At 36.5% G+C, this 12,710-nt stretch overlaps 1 protein-coding gene and 1 long non-coding RNA gene across 15 annotated transcripts in view; both read right to left on the minus strand.

The window, feature by feature from the left end:
* The window catches only part of Pcdh9 (protocadherin 9), an 898,173-nt gene that overhangs the window by 162,482 nt on the left and 722,981 nt on the right, over positions 1-12,710 (minus strand). The window lies entirely within an intron of this gene.
* LOC120097140 (uncharacterized) overlaps positions 5,382-12,710 on the minus strand; it is a 43,256-nt gene continuing 35,927 nt past the window's right edge. The window contains exon 2 of the long non-coding RNA XR_005494383.2: positions 5,382-8,494. This is a non-coding gene — a long non-coding RNA (uncharacterized LOC120097140). The remainder of the gene's footprint in view (positions 8,495-12,710) is intronic.

Below are 12,710 nucleotides of genomic sequence, written 5' to 3' on the forward strand. Positions count from 1 at the left end.
TGTGCTAACATAAACACTCTCAAAGTTAATTAAGTCAGCCTCCCTTCCTGGTAATTCTCCAATCATTGTGGACACCCATGGGGACATATGTGGAAATGTCATTTGGGGAGCTCCTGGCAGCCTGATTCTGCAGTGGTGGAAGACCCTGCTGGGATCTTCAAAGTCCTTCTGAGAACTTGAAATTAAGGCCTCAGTGGAATCTACACTGTGCAGAGCTGGGTCTTACTTGTTGTTGTCTTTTATTAAAATTATTATTATTGAATAATTACAAGTGATATATTTATATCTCCATAATTAACTCTCATTAGTAGCAATTTAGGAAAATATTTTAAAATAATAATAAGCAACTTCCTTTAAATTTGCCTAATCACCATATTCCCTCACACACACACACACACACACATACACAAAGAGAGAGAGAGAGAGAGAGAGAGAGAGAGAGAGTGATGCAAAGAAACCATAAAAATAAAAAGGGAGAAAGAATTACATGTCTTTGAAATAATAATTACACTTTTATGGTTTATCCAGTAAGATTTTTGTACACATTTGCAAAACAACTATAAACAAATATAAATCAAACAATGTAGATTTCCTAATAAACATTTCTTTATTTGAAAGAATGTTTTACGTTAACTTAAAAATATACAGTTACTTTATGACGAAATATAAAATAACATTAATGTTTGCTGCCTGAATCTTTACATGCAGGGCAAGAAAAGGAAGGCGCTGCCAAATTAAAACAACAACAAACATTAAAGGGTTAAATTTCCCACCAGGGTTTTAAGTAGAGACTACAGAGCTGAAGAATGTTCCCAAGTACAGAGAGCATGCAAATCCTGGAATTAGTGACCAGGGACTACTGCTTTGTTTTTCTGTCTATTAAAAGCAGGACTAAGTTATTCTTTCCAAGGATGTCTAATATGCCGAAGGGAGAACAACAAATGAGGGAGGGGGTCATTCTTTTCTGTCTGAACCACTAGAGTAGATGTCCCCCATGTCGAAATTCACTTTATCCCTTCAACACTCACACCTGAGGTCATGGAGCACTCCACATACACATTCACACCGATCCACACATCTGAACATGAAGTCCTACACTCATTGTGTCTCTCTTTCTTGTGCGCACGCACGCACGCACACACACACACACACACACACACACACACACTTATAATAAGGACTTACTGAATTATTTTAAGAGTTAAGTAATGCTAATTACAGTTATTCCCAGAATACATTCCCTTTAGATACAGTGACAGGATGAGGAACAGATCACAGCCATGAAATGAAATCAAAGAAATATGCTTAATATGTTGGGGGATTATGGTTAGAGTCAAAGAAGCATCTACAAATTTCACTGTTGTGTTTTTGGAAACAGTATAAAGTGTAGGCAACGCTTTCAGGGAAGCTTGACATTTCAGGTGTAAAACAGTCAGGCAGTTGTTGCCTGTGGTTGACACAGGGGAGGGAAAAGAACAATAACAACAACAAAACAACTCCAGCCTCTAAATCTCAGAAGCCTGCATCTTCACAGGACTCTGCCTCAGCCTTATTTGTACTGAGAGAGAGTGTCCTACCAGAGGCTGACACCAAATGCAATGATCATGGAAAAATTAAAATATGTGACCATTTCTGCCTGGCAAATGGAGAGTAGTGATTATGATGACATTAATTTTTAAGAACTGGTTCTTTTTTAAATTGTGTTGCATGAGGTTGAATTGATGTATAAAAGATATAGGCATTGATGTAAATTTCTCAGTTGCTCAAAACCATAGGATCATAACGAAAATATGACAATTAGAAAAGGCGATGTTGGAACAAACTTGTGCTCAGTAAGAGAGAAGTGAGGTCTACTCTTCACTAGGCCAGCCCAGCTGCCAAATGCCTCAGTAGCACTTCACAAATATCTACATACCACATGGGAATGTAGATTTAATAGAGTTACTTTTGGGCTGGCTTGAATCCTTTAATGTTCATATGGATTATGTAAATGGCACATGTCTCAGGAAAATATGGAGAAGGGGTGTTAAATGATTTCTTCTCATGCAGAATATCATTATCTATACCAACATTCAATGTGTAGTCATCGTTTGCTTATGTAAAGATCATCTGTGTTCGAGATAAAAGAAGTGAGGAGAGACAAGAAAAACGACAGGAAATTCTTGCCATATCATTTCCTAAACCAAGTAGTAATAATATTAATTTCTGTATGTCCTATCATTTAAATTTTCTGGGCTTTGTGTCTAGTAATGATATATTGCTAGGCATGTAAAACATAGCGTTCACCGATGTGGTTTAAAATTTGCAATAGAAATTAGGATAACAGGAAAGTAATGCACAATCGAGCCAAGGTATACTGAATGATATTAGAAACAGTGAGACAGACAGGAAGAAAGGAAAGAAGGAAACAGGAATGAAAGAAAGAGGGAGAAGCTGTTCCATGACCAAAATGTAGAGCCAGTCAGTGTATTATCTGAAGAACTACATCAGCTCTAAGCTACTTTGGCAATACCCAGAAAGCATGAGAGAATGAATTCTGTCATATATGGCAGGGTATAAGAGTTTCTCACATATTATCATGAGAATATTGGTAATTGTGAAGAGAAATGACATCCAGAAAATTCCAAGTAAGGTGAAACTCAAACTTAAGATGTGGAAACATAGCATTTGTAAGCAATCTATCAGAAGCCAGGACTGGGTGATCTATGCCTGCTGCCATACGACACAACGGACAAATATAAACCTCCTTGACGTTTTAAAGGCACTTAGGTCCAATGCTCTGAGATGCATACATGACTTCTTCTGAAGTGATGTAGGTGAGTCGATGGGAGAAACAGGCAGATCTGCTGAGTGACAGAGACAAGACAAGCTGGATTCTCAGAATCTTCACATTCAACAGCTGCACGATTGCCTAAACTCCAGCATGCAGACCCTTCCCTGGTGACACTTTGTCCTGATCATTATAGAATCGCAGTGCAGCTGACAATAGTGGATGACTCTCCCCATATTCTGTTTGTTTTCTTCATATGAGAAAAACAAAACCCATTGCTATTGACATTTCTGGGAGTGCACTCACTGAGGCAAGAATAGACTAGGGACTTTACATGCCTGTTTAAATTATTAGAGGTGCAGAACAGGAAGGCTAGTCCTGGTCAACAACTGAGACTGTGCACAGACCACCTCTCTGTCTTTCATAAGGATCACATTCAGACTGTCTTTGAAATACTAAAATAAATTAACTGGGAGAAGGTTCCTAAGCTATCGCTAGCACATTAAACCTTCTTAAAAGATTATGTCTGACTCATATATTCCTTTAGTGATTCATTCATGTGGAATTTGAAACTATAAATCACATTTGTTACATTTTAGAAAATTCCCTTTGCAGGGTTTCGGTTATATCAAAACTAAATAAATCATCTTTAGTCAGAAATAGTTTTAATCTCCAAGTTCCTCTGAGATGCTGCACATTTCAACTCTTCTTCGACTTCTCCAAATTAAAATTATTTTGTGTGTGTGTGTGTGTTTTGAATGAAGAAAATTGTTTAGTGTTAGTATTGATCTTGAAAAGAAGAGCTTAGAAAATAATTATTTTAGTTTAAATACATTTTGAATACATATACCTTCTATTCTATTAAAAATGAGCTTGCATAAAATCGGCAATACAAATAATGCTGAATGCTTCCAAAATGTAGGACTTGGCTTTGTTTCTAAGAGATATCACCACAATAAAATGTTATATACAAAATGTGGGACCCGTGACTTTTGTAGTTTATCATTCATGTTTATAATCCTTTTCTTAACTATTTAGGGGGGGGACTGACATAGTTTCTTGATTATTAGGAAGCCACATAAGCCACAAGCACAATTATGAGTAATATATGATTTTCAGACACCTTTTTAATAATACTATTAAATTGCTAATTTCCACTTTGTTATTCAATAAATGAGTGCACCCAATTAAATAGTGAACAACTTACAATATATGGAAACAGGTATTGATTGAAAAGTGCACGTGTCATCAGAGGCCTTACCATCTCTAATCTTATTTAGTCAACAATATGTCCCCACTGGGTGCCTGTTGCTCTGTTGTATTGGAGCCAGCTTATACCAGTTTGCCAGGGCTGATTGCCAAATAGTCACATGTTTGCAACCAATTGTTACTGTAAAATCTGTCTCAGTGGGAATATTTACACCACGGAAATTGGCAGTGGTACAGAGCTCACCTCCCCTTGCCCCTTTATTGTCATTATGTAGAAACATCTGCCTGTGCACAGTGCTACAGGGGGTTAATGATAATAGCTAAGACCCAAACCCAGTTTTCAATGTACTTATTTAAAATGTTAGCATTGGAGAAATAAATAAAGCCCCCAAACAGAAAGAAAATTAAAGGTAATTTTGACAGCTTAAACCTTGGTGGTTTGTAGAATGAAATTTTCATTACCAGAAATAAAGAAATCAGGGAGGAAGATTCACTTGGGAGGTACAGAGGAAACTCGAGCTGTTTGTCTAGGGATGAAATTAAGAAGAAATATCGGGGGACAGAAAAATTGGAATTTAAATCATCCATGATCACAGCTTTGTCTGTGATAGCAGATCTTTAAATTGCTTTCATATTACAGTCAACTGATGGGACTGAAGAAATACCAGTGGATGAATCAGCCTGGGAGCCTGGGACGCAGTTGGCAGAGAATGTGTCCTGAGCTTTGGAACTGTAAAGCACCCTAGTTGATTGTAATGCACAGGCTGATTTGGGGAATGCTATTGTACAATTTAACCATTTTAAAATAGTCTTAGACCCCAAATACTTGACCCAGAAAAATGATGGTTGTATCCTAAATATTGAGAGAGCTACAAAAAACCACAAATCAGGGTATCAGTATGCCAGAGAATTGCCATTAGTTATACTGTAAGAGATGCTCCCTCCTAATTGTCCTGTCGAAGAGAGTTTAGAAAAGTACATTTAGTTTTCTGTACTTCATGTAGAAAACCTGTGGTTTTGTAACACTTAAGCTGGTCTTCCAAATATAATGACTTACACACAAAAGATATGTTAGAAATATCATATCTGAGGAAGTAGTTTAAATGCCTCTATGTGATGATTCCTAAGACCTTCCTTGACCTATGCTCTCCCACTAAGATAAGTAGTCATATTAAAATCAATAGGGCTGGTTTAAAACATGACATTCCACATAGAACAAAATAATTTCAGAAGTCAGTCACACAGTTTTAATTCTTCTGACTGCACATATGATTTCAGACTTTGCTAGATGACAGAATGAGCTGGTACATTCTGTTGGAATTTAACCGATGCATCTCCTCTCCAAGCACACACTGTCAAGTACACACCGTCAGTGTATATGAATACATTTATGTTGTATGTGCAAAGGAGGATGGAAGAGAGAAGAGTGAGAAGAAAATGGAGAAGGCAGGGGGGGTGGGAAGAGAATAAAATCTTATCATCTGATTCATGTGTGTGGTATGTTGCTTGGGATCCCACATTTTTCCAGGCATTCAAGTGAACCTGGTATTTGTAACTTCCCATTCATGAACCACACTCAAGTAGCGATTCAAGAAACATCGGAGGTAGGAAGTGTGTTAAGACTATTGGGTTCATTCACCTCATTTCCATTAACGTCAAGGGCTACATGGAAGTAAGAGTTCATTAGATGCAACAAACCCACAAATCCAGAAATCTCACAGCAGGTGAGAAAACCTCCTCCATGCAGAAACTATCAGGGTTTCCACACAGGCACAACTAGTCATTATTACCAAGGTATGTGTTGTCAGGTATGGGAGGGAACAGGGAATAGATAAGCGTATGATTATGTATTATTTATTAACTTAGGAGCAACTCTCTAGGAAAAATGTGTTAAAATACCCCATCACTAGAAAGAACTTAAATTGATCTGGTGCCAAAAATAAAGAGTATTTCTATTTTAACAGTGTGTACCAAAGTATCAAAGTAATCCTTTCTGATAAAATATTTAATATGTAAACATAACACCCACATTTTTTAAACCCGTCTTAACTAAGACATTTTGTACAAACCAGGGAGATGTTTCAGTGGTTAAGTCCGGGTGGACCGAGCTACATAATGCAAATCAACCCATTAAAGACACAAGCAGCGCTGTCTTCTGAAGCAAGCTAAATGATAAAAAGTGCCCTGGCTACAGTTTCATCTTGTGCTCAGTGGCATTCACCGTCCTCTCTCCGTGAAACGAGAATGTCTCTCCAAACTAGAAAACGGAAGGCTTCAGAAGCATTATGTAGCTAAAATCGGAGACTATTTTACCCATTAGTAATAAATGTACCTGCTGAGCAGAACTCAGCTGTACCTGAAAAGCTTGCACAGTTCCCTTTTGCTTAGCTCTGCCTGCTACGCAAGAGGCAGTGTGCTAAAAAGAATTTTGTTAAAAGCAAAAGAGTTTATATAATTGACTTTACTGGAATTAGAAGACAGAGTACAGTGTTCTCAACCTGAAGCAGCCAAGTCTATGATGAAGGAAAATTGCACAATTTAATAGCCAGATATAGACACTGTGCAGTAATAGAAGTAATCAAAGGCTTGGGCGTGCTTCAAGGAGGAATCTGTTAGTTTCCCCTTGCTCCAGAGAGAAGCTTGCAAGTGATTGTTGCAGCAAAGCACTTGTCCAGGGCTTTCTCAATCCGCTTGGATTCCTTTAAAAGGAGAATTTATAAAGGAGCAAATATAAGTATGTTAATGTTGAGGTCTCTTCTGCAATTTTAAATTTGGTATTTGGCATTCTAATTTCTATTGTCTATGAAATAGGCTCAAGTAGCACGTAATATGTTACTGATAACTGTTAATCTTCTTCTCCTCTACAGTACACTTGACCTTCATAAGGCTGCCATGTTCAGTTTCTAGTATACACAACCAACGGAGAGGGAAGAGAAAGCCACATTCTGGGCGAACTCATACTAGTCTTTATTAAGCATCTGCAAGAAAGTGAAGTTTCAGCCGTAGCGTTTTACACATCTGTACAATCTTGGGGGACATGTGCAGTGAGTGATAAAGGCAAGAAAAGAACAATCGATGAGATGACAGTCCTGACAAATCAAGGCTCTACAAATCAGGATTATCAGGATTGCAACTTTGGGTGAGACACAGAAGAAAGTTTTCATATCTTTAAAACTCACATAATTAAAAATATCCTATTGGAGACCAAAATGTTTTTAATAAATCCCAAGCTTTATGTATAGAAATTTTTATATCTCACAGAATCTACTAGACATATTTAAGGCTTGTGATAAATTGATTATAGAAGTATTCATAATGAGTAAGATTAAGTACTTGAGTTTTAGATTACACTAAATTGCCAGTTAAACACACATAAAATTCATTTTGGTAAAGCATAAGTATATGTGACAGCTCAAATAGTATGATTTATATACCTCAAAACAATCATAGTATTAAGGTAGGCAGCATTCTGTCCAGTTTTATTCCCATCAGGAATAAATTTTATGCTCTTGTTACCTTAAATAACTAAAGCAAATTTGAAAGAAACCACAGAATACCAGGTTCTCTCACTAATTTCTCTCTCTCTCTCTCTCTCTCTCTCTCTCTCTCTCTCTCTCTCTCTGTTTCTCTCTCCCATATATATATATATATGTTTATTTTAAAGAAATAAATACTGAAAGAAATGCTATTACATTGGCCAAAAAAAGTTTAGTGCAATACACTACTAATTTCAATTCATTGAACTCTCAGTTAAACTACAGAAAATAATAGTATTTGACACTCAGATTACATCTTTAAAATCTGAACAGGGTAGAAACTTTGCATGTAGACTTAATACTAATGTTCTGTTAGTATCTCCAAGTAAACCAAAGCAAACAACAACAAAAACAATAACAAAACCCAATAACAAAAACAAAACCCAAAAATAACAAAATAAAAATCATCCCAGGAAAATGATATACCTAGCTTCTTGAAAACCTGTTTCTCAAAACTAGTAGATGACACTTTCCTACACTCATGTGCCCTCACACCCCACACACACACACACACACACACACACACATACACACACACAAACACAAACACACACACAAACACACACACAAACACACACACACACACACACACACACACACACACACACACACACACCTTATGTGGTGATTTGAGTAAATTGTTTTCTCTTCTTGTCTTGTTGTCTTGTGTATTTTCCCTCAGGCCCTCCCTTAACCCTCTTCCATTTCCTCATTCTTTTAATCCTCTTCACACTTTTACTTTTTCGTCCCCTTCCTCTCTCTATTCTTCTGATTCCTTTTCTGAGTTTATTGCAATCTGCCCTATGAGATTAATTTTAACATTTCCATTCTTTCATTGTATGAAGAAGAACTGAATACCCATTTCCTTTGTAGTCTAAAATCTTTTAATGTTTGGGGACTGTGCTTTGAGTTCGCTTCAGCTTTCCTCTCCTTTTGGTTCCGTGCTGACAAAGTTGAATGTGTTTTGTAAAAGTCCAACCTGAAATAGTGAGAACATTCTTCATGTTACTTCAAGAGTTATTTTCTAAAATGATATCCGGTCACAACATTCTTTTTCCCTTTAAAGACATCCTTTTACCAAAAATCAAAAAAAAAAAAAAAAAAAGAATAGTAGATTTCAAACTTCAGAGTTTGAAGAAATAATGTTTTTATGCAGTCAAGGTAATCAGGTGTTTAAAACATATATCTATTCCTTTTAATATAGGAGATTTGGAAATATATTTTAGAAAACATGCTCTATATTCAGTAGGGTAACAAAGGTGTTGACATTATTACACCTTTCTTTCATTGTGGATTCTTTTTTCCTTGTAGTCCACCAGTTCCTGGTTACTGGTCATACTAGACACTACAGAGGGGCTGATGGCAAAAGAAGAGTGCTTCGCAAAGTGCTTTGTAATGAAAAATGTCCTATCTGGAAAAGGAAGTACATATTTGTTTTTAAGTAATAAAATGCAGTGTCCAGAGGGAACAGCGAATGAGTTTCCTATAAGAACGCAGGACAGCAAAGCCCTGAACAAGGCAGGTAATGAATGAGGTCATTTTCTCTCTCCTATACAGGCGTATGCATTTGAATATGTACCCATGACCAAAACACGATTCAACCAGCATGGTAAGACTATGCTAAGAGGAATGAAAAGTGCTTTCTTCTCAATTCAACGCTCACGAGTGTCTCTCAGTAAAGCAAACCCTAGATCTACTGCTATGGCATCCTAGATGTCATTGTCATGGAGATCCCCTATATATAGCCAGACACATCTCTTATGGTAAAGTCTACATGCTTTCTCCTCTGCTAAAACGTACTTAACGATGTCCCAGCATCACTTTTTTATGGTAACTTGGTTTTCTACTTCCTGAGTACGCAAAGATACCTCTAAATCTGTGTTCACATTTTTTATGTACTTTTTTGTGGGACTGAGTTGTATAGTCCCTTCTCTGGGGGTAGACTCTAGACAATATAGAATGTTACAAACTGTTTTTTAAATAGCAAGAATTAGGGTCTTTCACTGGAACTATGATCTCTTCAAAGGGATCACATCTATCAGAAAATAAAATGTTAATCATCGAAACAAGCCAAATCTCTAATGTGACTAGCAATTTGACAAGAAATATTAAATTTACCGAAGTTGTTTTTAAAGAAAATTATCAGTATCATATTGCATTTTTCCCACTACTCTAAGTGCTTCCTTCTATCACATTGTGAACCCACTTCAGTAGGATTCCAAACAATTCTTCATAGACCTCCTCTCTCATCACAAGGATCTGCCAGTTGTTCAATCTGTCAGTCAAGCCAACATCCAATCATATCTTTTCCTCTGCTACATCTGAATTGTTGCTTTAATTTGTAAGTCAGTCCTTTCTGTGTTTTTATGCTCAATGTCTGCCATTACAAACAACACTAGACGTCTTTGGGTTTCTTAAACTTACAGTAAATGAAATACACTACTACTTTCTTCCCAAGTTAAAGTACCCACTTTATAAACTTTCACATTCTGGGTATTGTCATCTGCCTCCTGGTTCACATGAGAAATTGAGAACACATTCTGTGATCCTTGACTTGCTTTGTTGCTTTGACTTGACTTGCTTTGTTCTCACTTATCTCCTCTAATCGATGAGCCTATCAGCTACTTTAATAAAACCAATACAAACATATTGATCTCCTCATTTCATATTGGTCACTTCATCTTCAACAGATTTGTCTAAGACTGTATATCAGGTCCCTCTCTTTTAGCATAGCCTATTCCTAATAGGAGTACAATATAACATCTTTCATAGGTAATATATACATTTTTTATGTCTCAACGATATCAACTGCTGAAACAGCATTGGAGCAACGTTTGTATAATGTCTAGCTCTTATTCTTGACAGTGCGATTCATCATGCCTTATTCAAAATGAACAAGAAGGTTTTCTTGTATTATGGAAATGGTTATCTTGTGTATTGAATGCCTCCCAGATGCTAAGCACATTACCAGTCACTACATGTTTCAATGTTTATACATGGATAAATCATGGGCTATAAGCTAGTTCTGTGTGCAATGGTCATGCATTTTAATATTGCAGATCTAACTATGTTGGTAGGCATATGGTATTCTTATGTGCTAAAAGCTCACCTTGATAATAAGCAGAACAAGGAGCTGTGTTTAACGATTCTACAGAAAAAAATAAAATTTAAGTGTTGTCTGTGTGTTTACTAAGACAGTGAAACAAGGTGTAGTTTCATAAAAAGTCTCACACTATCTAAACACTATTTATCTAATAAAATGAGAGGAAAGGATAAAGTCTAATGGATATATGCACGTATATTGTTATGTGAACATAATCTGAACAGTGACATCTTCTATGAGATTCTCTTATACACTTGTGCATGATCGTGGTTTTGGATGTGTGTGTTCAGAGTCTAAAGGTTCCTGGGTTTGGTATCTTCACATTGCCAGGCTCACGTCTTCCTGTTCCCCATTATTTATAGGAGTCTGCTTTACTTTTATTTCATTTAAACACATTTAAACTTTTGTTTTCATTTTGCTTTAAAGCTGCTTAGAATTTAAATAGTTTGTGTGCTGTTAGACCTAGCAGTTAAACTGTTTTAATGAGGATGGTAACGTACCTGTTTGTAGAAGAAAGTAACATTTTGCTTTGGCAATCTGAATGATGTCACCTTATTAGATGCTGCAAGTATGTTCAGTGTGTCAATATTGATTTGCAGACAGAGAAATAATTGCACGAAGAGAGGAGAAAACACGGGGTGGGTTTGTCCTCAAATCATGACAAAAAATACTTAAAACTGGATTAAATTCTTTACCACCAGATATAAGGCCTTGTGGATATTGGTACTACTCCTGTGCCATTGACCAATTCAGCATGTTTCAATTTTCAAAGTATAAGGTATAATGCAGATGTCATAGAGTGCCCTGAAAATCTCAAGCCTTGTCTTCCTTGTTCACAAACTGTGCATTACAGTTCCTCAGGTCTCGTACGTTCTAATGGTTTCTGTCTCTTTCTCTTTTCACCTTGTCTTTCTGTTGTCCTTCCACTATGAACAATTTATCTACTCTGTCTGCATCTGATAAAGGGAGACACGGCATTTCGTGGACAAGGCCACTTTAATTGTCCTTCACATGTAATGGCAGGGTGGTGATACTGTTAGTTATGCTTCCTGTCTCTCTAGACTTAACTCACATTTTGCAATGGTCTCTGGTAAATCCCTGAAGCACAATGCCAGCTCTCCCTCTCTTTTGCAGAGTATCTTCGTTGGTTTGTGTGTTTCACAGTTATGTTTGCAGTGCTGATAATTAAGCTTTAGTTAATAATTGTCCTATGATAACATAGACACCAGGAATTATATGCATCTGGCATGATCTTTTATGATTGATTTGAATGGAGCCATCAGTGGTTGTGAATTCATAGTCACAAGTGAGAGAGAGGAAGTAACCAGAAAATACAGTTCCAACATTAACAACACCATGTAAAATTATACATCCTTGTTTTAATTTTAGCATGCCTAGAAAGTGTTTTGTCTTATTTACATAGTACCTTCTCTCTAAAATGTTGGCACGAGATGAATAATTCTATTCACTAAGTGTATTTGCCCCGATCATTCTGCTATTCCGTCAATCTCTAGGAACTGACACAGTTTTGAAAAGTATTAGTGAAAAATGCCAGAGACAAGAATTTGGGTTGATTTGTCCATAAAGAAAAGCTGGCTTAAACAAGACCTCATTCACGGGTATATATAATATTGTAGAGTTCTCTATGATTTGGTACAAGTAAAACCTTGAAAATGGGAAGATTTTAAATAAGCAGAGGGAAAAACACAAAGGTATATGCATGGCATTGTGCAGACATCAGGTGTAAAACAAAAAACAAAAAAACTTCTTTTGCAGGATCATATAGAGTTGGTTCTGGGCTTTCAGTTACAAAACTCCACTCTAATTCTATTTTTGCTACTTGCAAAGTGCACTTGTGCACTTATTCCACCTCTCTTATTCTAAACTTTTAAAACTACAAAATATAGGTAGGAATTAATATAACCTGAAAAGATTATTTTCTAAAACATAAATGAATACAATCACATAAAACGTAATGGACAGCGAACAGTAAGAACTGAATAACAGACATCCTTTATTACCATTGGTTGACTGTTAATATCTAATATGAAGAAGACAGTTCTACTGAGAGCCTAGGGAAAATTATTCCTTA

The sequence above is a fragment of the Rattus norvegicus genome, chromosome 15 (assembly GCF_036323735.1).
Source record: "Rattus norvegicus strain BN/NHsdMcwi chromosome 15, GRCr8, whole genome shotgun sequence".
Taxonomy (NCBI): domain Eukaryota; kingdom Metazoa; phylum Chordata; class Mammalia; order Rodentia; family Muridae; genus Rattus; species Rattus norvegicus.